Below are 10658 nucleotides of genomic sequence, written 5' to 3' on the forward strand. Positions count from 1 at the left end.
TAGAATAACATCCTCAAGGTTCATCCACACTGTAACACATATTAGAATTTCCTTCATTGTTTTTATTTTTGTATTCTTTTTTTAATGTTTATTTATTTTTTAGAGACAGAGAGCCAGCTGGGGAGGGGCAGAGAGGGAGACAGAGGATCCAAAGCAGAATCCGTGCTATCAGCACAGAGCCCAATACAGGACCTGAAGTCACAAATTGTGAGATCATGACCCAAGCAGAAGTCAAACGCTCAACCCACTGAGCCACCCTGGTGCCTGTCCTTCATTTTTAAGGCTGAATAGTATTCTGTTGCATGGATATATCACAATTTTTTATCCAATCATTTGTCAGTAGATGCTTAGATTGCTTCCACCGTTGGACAATTGGGAACAATGTTGCTAAGAACATGGAGGTACAAATCTCTTGGAGACCCTCCTTCCAGTTCTTTCTGGTATATACCCAGAAAGGGAGTTGCTGAATCATATGGTGAATCTATGATTAACCTTTCTGAGGAACCTCCATACCGTCTTCCATAGTGGCTATACCATTTTACATTCCCACCAACAATGCACAACTGTTCCAATTTCTCCACATGAGGAAGAATTCTTGGGGAGGCATCTGTCTTTTCTATAATTGGATGTGAGGTGTAATGTAAAAATGCATATTTTCCCATGTGAACATGGGAATATGGAAGTGCTTAAAGAATCCATCAACACCAAGAAGACTGGAATGCTTAGAGTCCTCAAGGACTTTAAAATCTTAATTGTTGGTGGTAAGTATAAAGATATATTAAGAAGTGTTGGGATGGAAATATGAGCCCTGGAAAGGCTAACCTAAGAGGTCTCTTTTTTAAAACTCTAGCTATTCATCATGGTGGTGGGCAGTTATGGGAGAAGATGGAGGTGGTGAAGGAGGTTGGAGGAGGTGAGATACAAACTGAAAGAGCCCATCAATAATCTCTTCTCTAACCACATTTGAGTCAGGGTATGGCGGGAAGTGACAAAATGTCACCATACACCATGACATCAACAAAATCTACAATATGTACATCTGGACATTTTCTGTAGCTGAGGGGGCCTTTTTCCCATAAAAAGGGGGAATTGAGTCTCTCTTACCAGAAATAATAATACAAAGTAGAAAGTGGGCAGTGACGCAGAAGAAAAATGAATTAATAAAGGGAATTATTTGTTGAGTGCTTTCCCTGTGCCAGACACCATCCGAGTACTTTTAATATGGTTAGTTTTGCTCACCTCAAACCTCCAGGAGGACACTGATTATGCTCATCTTATGATGAGAAAAGAAAATGAAGGTACAGTGATCAAAAGTAACTTGCTCAAAGAAGACAGATCACTAGCAGGTGTCCAGGAGCACCTAGCAGAGCCCAGATGTCTAACATGTCACATCACCTCCCACAAGAAGACTTGGTGGTGTTCAGAGGAGGAGGCCTTACCTCATGGTAGGGTAGTCAGGGAAGTCTTCATGGGTTGTGAACGATGACAGATTTTTAGGCTTTGGATGATTAGAAATTAGGAGAGAAAAACATTCATAATGAAGGAATAAACATAAAAATGGCAAACAATTATCTTTTTCTCTCTGGTTTCTTTTTGAATACAAGAGGGAAGTGGGACCTCTCTTCCCAGTGCCCATGACAATTCTTTGCTCATTTGAGGGAAGCAGGTGACCTACAGTCGTAGTGCCAACACAGACAGAACAGAACTGAGATATACTAGAGATCGCATTGGAAAACAGCTTGGAAGCCTTCACCTGGACTTTCCAGTGATTTGAACTGATGCATTTGCGTCTTTTGGTTAAGGTAGTTTGAGGTTTGTATGTTCTAACTCGCCGATGAAAGAGCACTGAAGAACATAAGAACCACCAAAGAACAGAAAGCAACCAGTTATGATAGGAAAATTCCACTCCAAAGTCTTCAGCACAGAACACATCCTCCATCCCCTCCTGCTGGCCCCACCTAGCCTGGAATTGGTGCTTGACAAGGGAAGTTGCTTTGGGCATGACAAGGAGAAAATGTAAGGAATTCCTGGGACATCCCAGCAATGGCTGAGAAGCAAACAAGCACACCCTTCTTTCCTTAGGCTTCCAGAAGCCATCCTGCTAGTGGGGCCTATTTGCCAGGCATGTCCCCAAATCAGACAGGTTCAGAGCAGCCATACCCTGGCAAGCAACTGCAAAGTTGACGATACACATATTTAATTCGGTATTGACATTAGTTTTTACATTAATGAAAGGAAAAGGTATGCCCTCTGGGAATATTTTTAGAAACACTTAAGAGAACAAAGCACATGATGGACTTTGTTGAGAGAAAAAAAAATGAAATGGAAAACCCACAATCTTTTCAATGCTCTGGTTCTCAAAGAGCGATCCCTGGGTGACAGCATGAGCAAGATCTGGGAATTTGCTAGAGATGCAAATCCTTGGGTCTTGGCAATCTTTATTATAACAAACCCTGCAGGTGATTTGATGTCCATTTGAATGCATTTGGGAACCACAAGAAAATTTTTTGTGTGTGATTCCTTCCATAAACACATCTTTGTTTTTTGATGCTCTATGTTTTAAGACAGTCTGATTCTGCATCAAACAAACATATTATTACATTTCACAGACGGAAGTGTTAAGGCTAGTTGGGAGCAAAGGAGTCCTGCAAACATTCCCTTTTGCAGCTCTCTCAATTTATTCCAGTACCCCTATTGCATACAACAGGCACAGCTCCAGGAATGTCAACAGCTGGGGAGGACATTTCTAAATGTCTATCTTTCTGCTCAAGTCATCAAAAGCAGGACTATCAGTCCTTCACATTTTAGGGGAAACATTCCCTCCCCCTAAAGGCAGGGACATTAAAAAGTCTCTGTAGTAGTACATGAGCAAGAAAAAAGCACAGTATTTTTCCAGTAAGTTGTGGAAGAAACAGAATTGGGACGGAAGTGGAGAGGAAAGGCTACAAAAACAGGGAGGGAGTGTTCAATTTTAAAGTTGAGGAAATGTCTCTTAACTCCTTCCCTTCCATTCAGTATCAACTCCCAACCCCTCAAAAGAAGGGACTTTGGAAGGGAACGGCAACCTACGGGAGCCTAAAGATGAACAAGTTAAAAACAAAGGTGGGGTCCAACTTAGGGTTTTAGAATCTCTGAGGGAAGGAAACCAAACCAGATTCCCCGAAGCAAGATGGTGGCTCTCTCTGACAGGCAGCACTGGCTTTCGGGTTTTCCTGCCATCTCTCAGAGCCCCCCCACCCCACTGTCCTGTATCTGTCATCTTTGATTTTCTTTCTGGATGGAGCAAAAAAGAGGCTCTCTCATTCTCATTCTGCTCATTGCCTCCCTAGGAGCAATGCCAGGGTTTTGCTATGGAGACCAAAAAGTAAATCTTCTCCTTTCTCTACTAATGTGTGGAAAACTGAGGTAAAGGTAGATCACTAACCGTTTTGGCAGGTCGGTACCCACCTTACAGATGTGTGACTCGGCACACAAATCAGTGGAAATCTAATAGAAATAAAAGACAATGCATTCAAAATGGTTTTCCGATAAACAGCCCAAGTTTAAGGATAAAAGAGGTACATCTGATTGACCACCAAATTCCAGTCAGTTCCCCTCACTCCATGCCACCATCTGAATACCCTTGGGCTGCCTACAAAATGGCATCAATCAGCCAAGGTCAGTCAGTGCCAGACATACATCCCTTAGCTGGGCTGAGCAGGCTGGCCCCATCTTACCTTCAGATGGAGGTAAGGTGATTCAAACAGCCCCATTCCTGGAGGAGGAGTTGGGACCCTTGCCCCCTACCATTAGCCCCACCAAGGTGGTACCATGGGAAGAGGACAAGCACTCCTCTTCCTTCTAAATCAAAGCTGAACAGCACCCACACTCACAGACTGTCACCTCCTCTGATGGAAGTAACCAAGCTTTTCACCTCTCAAAGCTTTTCTGAGCTTTTAACTATGCACATATGGACAGAAATTGGCAATTTCTACCTTCACAGTCTTGATGCTGGGTTCCCTCCCCAAATGAGTGTGGCTGTGACCTTCTCTGTTCCTCCAACTTCCTGTCAAAATGGCTGTCTCCCACTAGGGAATGAGCAGAGCTCCCTAAAGTGTTCCCGGATGTTTTGTGCCTTGGCAGAAGGGATCAAGTATAAAGTGTTGGCTTCTAAAAAGAGGCTGGGCCGGAGTTCATGGGCATGGCCATATCCCAACTCCACCAAGGCTTTGGTGCTATTGTGACAGGGCAATGGCTGCTTTTCCTCACAAGACCTCCTTGCCCAGTGGAGAGATCCTGGTCCCTCTGGCTTCTTCCAGTTCCTGCCACATCTCAGCGCCTGGAACAGACCTCCACAGTAGCCCTCTCTGCCTTATCTTTAAGGATGCAAGACACACTGACTCAGAGTATAAGCCAAATTTTTTATAAAGGGAAAGACAAATTTTAAAAGGGAGGGAGAATGAACCCATGGATTTTTTTCATCCTTTGCTGCCACTGAACTGCACAAAAATAAAGGTGATCAATTTCCAGACCTCCTGGATATGATCACAACTTGCCTTCTGCCTGGAAACTCTGCCTCCAGAGTGTTATTGAAAAAAGAGAGAGAAAAAAGGATACCAAAACCCAATTGTCCCTGGAGAAGGGGGCTGTCTCCAGATGGCTCTGGGCAGGCAGTGATGGGGTGGAAGGTGCAACTGCCCCAAGCAGATTCTCGCCTGAGCTGGAGACAAGAGCCACTCAGCATCCTATCGCACTGTCATCAATCATGAACGTGGAAAAACTTTCAGTGCTAGAGTTTATTATCAACTCTTAATGAAAATATATGGGTTTCACAAAATAGTCTGAAAAGTGCACAGTGTCTGAATGTGAAATGGCAGGATTGTTTGATTAGGTGCTAGGGCAAAAGTGATTGCCTGATTATAGCTGGGAGCAGTGAGGAGCCACACCACGGCACCGTCAGAAGATAATGACGTCTTTGCAGCTCCAGTATGGATGGGAGCAGCCTGCTCTACGAGGTACCAAGAGGCTAGGCTCACATAAAATTCATAAAAATAAGCAGGCTTTTATGTGGAATACTTGCCTGGCTCTGCAAAGAGCCCTCGACAATACAAGTATCTTTCAATCCTTCCAACCAGGCAGAACAGCTGGAAGCATTATCCTCATTTTACAAATGAGAAAACTGAGACTCAGGGTCATTAAGTAACCTGACAGAGTCTCACTAGGATTCAAACCCAGGTCTGTGTGGTGCTAAAAGCCTGGGTTCCTAATAAGGAAGTGGTGCTTTTCCTGTAAAGGGCCGGAGACAGTTGGGTTTGTGTCTTTACAATTCTTTAAAAAAGAATGAGCTGGGGCGCCTGGGTGGCGCAGTCGGTTAAGCGTCCGACTTCAGCCAGGTCACGATCTCGCGGTCCGTGAGTTCGAGCCCCGCGTCAGGCTCTGGGCTGATGGCTCGGAGCCTGGAGCCTGTTTCCGATTCTGTGTCTCCCTCTCTCTCTGCCCCTCCCCTGTTCATGCTCTGTCTCTCTCTGTCCCAAAAATAAATAAAAAACGTTGAAAAAAAAATTTAAAAAAAAAAAAAATAAATAAAAAAGAATGAGCTTAGGATGGGCTTTGTTCTGTGACAGTACGAAACCAGGTCACCTGCCAGATTTGGCTCACGGGCCCTGGTTCGCTGAGCCCTGCTTTTAATCATTGTACCATGCTTCCATCTGACTTGCAACTTTGGGCAAGCACTTCTCCTCTGGGTTACAGGTGCTTCTGTGGAATGGGTCGAAAAGCAAGCACGAAATGGGAAACTAGGAAATGGGAGAGTGGCCTTAAGTCAACTTCCCAGCACTCTGGGAATCTTAATATTTGCCACAGTAACTACACCAGGGGTGTCTTCCTGGTTTTCCTTTAGGTAAATCCTTCCCAAATCCAAGGGTGTGATCATCAAACAGCAAGTGGCTTCAAATCCTTTCTCGAACAGGGTGAGTCTAATTGAATAAACATAAACAAACAGTACAAAATAACGCCTAGCTTATTGTGAAAAGAGGGACATAATTTACTAACTTTAATCTACAACTTCTCACCTTTAATGACTTTAATGGATAAGGCCAATTTTAAACTCAGGAAGCATAGGATAAAGAAAGGCACTAATTCATTGAATGTTTAGTATGTGCATCTTATCTTGAATTGCTCTCCCTCTAACTTCAGGGGTGACAGAGCTCTTTCAATCATAATATTGGTTGAATTTTTAATTTTAAGGATGATTTTTCCCCATCCTCACATTTATGTTCTCAACAGATGAACTGGGTGGGGGTGGGCAGAGAGAAAAGTACTTCTTCAATCATCAAACTCTGTTCCTTCAGTCTGAAAGAGCCAATTTAAGAAAACAGATGATCAGAGGAATGTTGGTTGTCTTAGGCCCATATTTGTGAACAGATCACTAGCAAAAGGGATGGAAATTCCAGGCCTCTCTTCCGGAACTGAGGTTGTTTGGGGGCCAGGTTAGGTTTGCTTTGGTTAAGAAATTATCTTGACATCTTCATGTTTCATGTCTCTTATGGTCCACTGGGGACTCTGCTCAACATCATCCACACAGTGGGACCCAGACTGAAGAAGCCACTACAGTCTGGAGCAATGCTGGTCACGATAGTAGAGGAAAAGAGAGTTCTGGAACATCTAGCACTGACAATTCAATTCTTCAGCCTGGAAGTAACATATATCACCTCCATTTACAACCTATCAGCCAGGACTAAGCATATTGCCCCACTCAACTACAAGGGAACCATGTGCCCAGGAGAGAGAATCAGAAACATTTGGAAATAGCACCAGTAACTACCACAGGAATCAGTCAGTGCTACTACATAAAAGGGAGGAAAAGGAATGAGTGTTGAGAAAAGCCAAGCATATTCTATATTACCAGTTACAGAGAAAGAAATAGAAGTTCAGAGAGAAAAATAAATATCCCAGAAGAGAAAAAAGAGACCATGAAAAGACCAGCCTAGTAGGTCTGACATTTGAATAACAGGAGTTCCCAGAATGAGAGAACAAAGAAAATGGAGAGAAGGAAATTACTCAAGAAAGTAATTCCAGAAGATTTCTAAGAACTGAAAGCATGTATTTCTATATTGAAGGAAATTGTCAAATGCCAAGTGTAAAGACTGAAACGATATCATAGCAAGGTATTAGCACCCTAAAATTCTGGAACACCAAAGAAAAGACTCTATAAGCTTCCAGAAAGAAAAGTTCAAAACCTAGTTTCATATGAATGATTTGTATACAAGATTCTGAATGGTATGAGGTTTCTCAACAACACTGCTGAAAACAAGATGATAATGGGTCAAAGCTTTCAAAGCTAACCTTCTATACCCCATCAAATTCTCAGTCAGCTGTCTGGGTAAAATAAACCTTGGCCCAGATGTGCAGAGCCCAGAAGATGGCGAAGGGAAGTTTCAGGGTGACAGCTTGAGAGACAGCAGCCACAGCTAGAAGTAGCCAATCCCGAATAAAGCAAGTCAGAGGGACCCAAGGTGGGTTCTTAAAGAAGATTAAATTAATAAAATGTCTAATGTTTTGAAAGAGATGTGTGTACCTGGGGGAAAGTTGAGGGTTGTACTAATATGTACATGAAAACCAAACAAATTTTTAAGTCAATTATTAACTCTAGGCAATACAAGATATTAGGCAAAAGAACAAAAATAATCACAGGCTACTACATGGATTGGGTATAATAGCATTCTCATAATCAGAATGATGCAAATCCTATATGTAGCTCAAAAAAATTACAATAGTAGCTCAAAAAAATTACAGTAGAATCACATGGGGAGTGGGGCGCGTGGGTGGTTCAGTTGGTTGACCATCTGACTCTTGATTTCATCTCAGGTCATGATCCCAGGATCATGGGATCAAGCCCTGAGTTGGGCTCCATACTGAGTGTGGTCCCTGCTTGGGATTCTCTCTCCCTCTGCCCCTCTACCCTGCTCATGCTCTCTCTTTCTTCTCTTTAAAAAAAATTAAATTTAAAAAGTTGTTTTTAATTTTTAAAATTACTCACATGGGGAAGATGAAAGACTGGGTGGCAGGGGTTTGTGTGATGGAGGCAGAACAGTGAACATGAGCTAAATCTTTATCTTCCCCCATACCAGTCAATAGATAATGGCTAAAACTGGGTGGAAATTTTTAAAAACAGTACTGTAAACAGGGTATTTAGAGATATAGAAGTAGATGCTGAAGAATCAACTGAAATAGTTGAAGTGGTCGCTTGAGGAGCAGGGAATGGTGACAGATGCACAAGGGATGGCTATTTTTTGCAATAAGAACTATTTGATTCTGTGTACCACACACACTTTGATAAAATAAAAACCAAAATTAAAAAAAATACTAGAGAGGAAATAATAGACTATTCAATAGAGTATTGTAATCCAAAGATGTAAAAGATCTGTATGCTGAAAACTACAGAAAACTTATGAAAGAAATCGAAGAAGACACAAAGAAATGGAAAAACATTCCATGCTCATGGATAGGAAGAAAAAATATTATTAAAATGTAAATACTACCCAAAGCAATCTACACATTCAATGCAATCCCACTCAAAATTGCACTAGCATTCTTCTCAGAGCTCAAACAAACAATCCTAAAATTTGTATGGAACCACAAAAGACTCCAGATAGCCAAAGTAATGTTAGAAAAGAAAACCAAAGTGGGAGGCATCACAATCCCAGCATTTAGCCTCTACTACAAAGCTGTAATCATCAAGAGAGTATGGTATTGGCACAACGACAGACACGTAGACCAATGGAATAGAACGGAGAATTCAGAATTAGACCCACAAATGTATGGCCAACTAATTTTTGACAAAGCAGGAAAGAGTAGCCAATTGATAAAAGACAGTCTCTTTAGCAAAGGAAACAATCAACTAAAGTAAAAGGCAACCGATGGAATGGGAAAAGATTTATCAGATGTATCAGATTTTATCTGATGTATCAGATAAAGGGTTAGTATTCAAAATCTATAAAGAACTTACCAAACTTAACAACTGAAAAACAAATAATCCAGTGAAGAAATGGGCAGAAGACATGAATAGACACTTTTCCAAAGAAGACATCCAGCTGGCCAGCAGACACATGAAAAGACACTCAACATCACACATCGTCAGGGAAATACAAATCAAAACCACGTTGAGATACCACCTCACACCAGTTAGAGTGGCTAAAATGAACAACTCAGGAAACAACAGATATCGGCTAGGATGTGGAGAAATGGGAACCCTCTTACACTAGTGGTGGGAATGCAAACTGGTGCAGCCACTCTGGAAAACAGTGTAGAGGTTCCTCAAAAAATTAAAAACAGAATTACCCTACAATCTAGCAATAACACTACTAGGAATTTATCCAAAGGATACAGGAATGCTGATTCATAGGGGCACATGTACCCCAATGTCTATAGCTTTCAACAATAGCCAAATTATGGAAAGAACATAAAAGTCCATCAACTGATGAATGGATAAATATGTAATTTATATGTACAATGGAATACTACTTGGCAATGAGAAAGAATGAAATCCTGCCATTTGCAACAATGTAGATGGAACTGGAGGGTATTATGCTAAGTGAAATAAGTCAGCCAGAGAAAGACAGATATCATGTTTTCACTCCTATGTGAAACTTGAAGACTTAACAGAAGACCATGGGTGAAGGGAAGGGGGAAAACAATGTAGTTTCAGACAGGGAGGTAAACCATAAGAGACTCTTAAATACAGAGAACTGAGGGTTGATGGCAGGGGAGGTGGAGGAGAGGGGAAAATGGGTGATGGACATTGAGGAGGGCACTTGCTGGGATGAGCACTGGGTGTTGTACATCAGCGATGAATCACAGGAATCTACCCCCAAAACCAAGAGCACACTGTGTGTTAGCCAACTTGAAAATAAATTATATTTATTTAATTTTTTAAATTTTTTTAATGTTTATTTATTTTTGCCAGGGAGAGAGACAGAGCATGAGCAGGGGAGGGGCAGAGACCGGAAGACACAGAATTTGAAGCAGGCTCCAGGCTCTGAGCTGTCAGCACAGAGCCCAACGCGGAGCTCAAACTCACAGATCACAAGATCATGACCTGAGCCAAAGTCAGACACTCAACCAACTGAGCCACCCAGGCGACCCTGACAATAAATTATATTTAAAAAATAAATAAGTAAGTAGTGTTGTAACAATAGAGGAGAAATTTAAATCATTGACAGTCTCTTCTGCTACAACAGGAATCTCTATCACACAAATTAGCTCAAACACTAGTGGTAAATAAAGAAATCAAGTCAGTATCATGTGGAACTAATTTTCAGAGTCAGTGTTTCCCACCAAGCTTAAGTGTTTGCAGTCAAGTACTAGCAGCTGACCACAACATCTGCTAAAACACCTCCATACACAATCTGCAAAGGAAGGCTATTCTGTACACAGTGCCTGTTCACTCTACGTTTTTCTCCTGGCTTAGTTTGATAACAAGCTCGTTATGAGGTTCCCCCAATCTTTGTACACTATCCATTATTGCTGTACTTAGCAGCCTCAATCTTTTCTCACTCCCCTATCAGGCTATGCTCATTTTTGATTTCTTAGGTAGAGTTCTATATTTGTTATAATATATCATTATTTATTGCACAATTAAACTGTCTTTTAAACTATGCTGGTAGCTTTATTAGGATTCT

This window comes from Panthera onca, chromosome C1, assembly GCF_046562875.1.
Source record: "Panthera onca isolate mPanOnc1 chromosome C1, mPanOnc1 haplotype 2, whole genome shotgun sequence".
NCBI classification, from domain to species: domain Eukaryota; kingdom Metazoa; phylum Chordata; class Mammalia; order Carnivora; family Felidae; genus Panthera; species Panthera onca.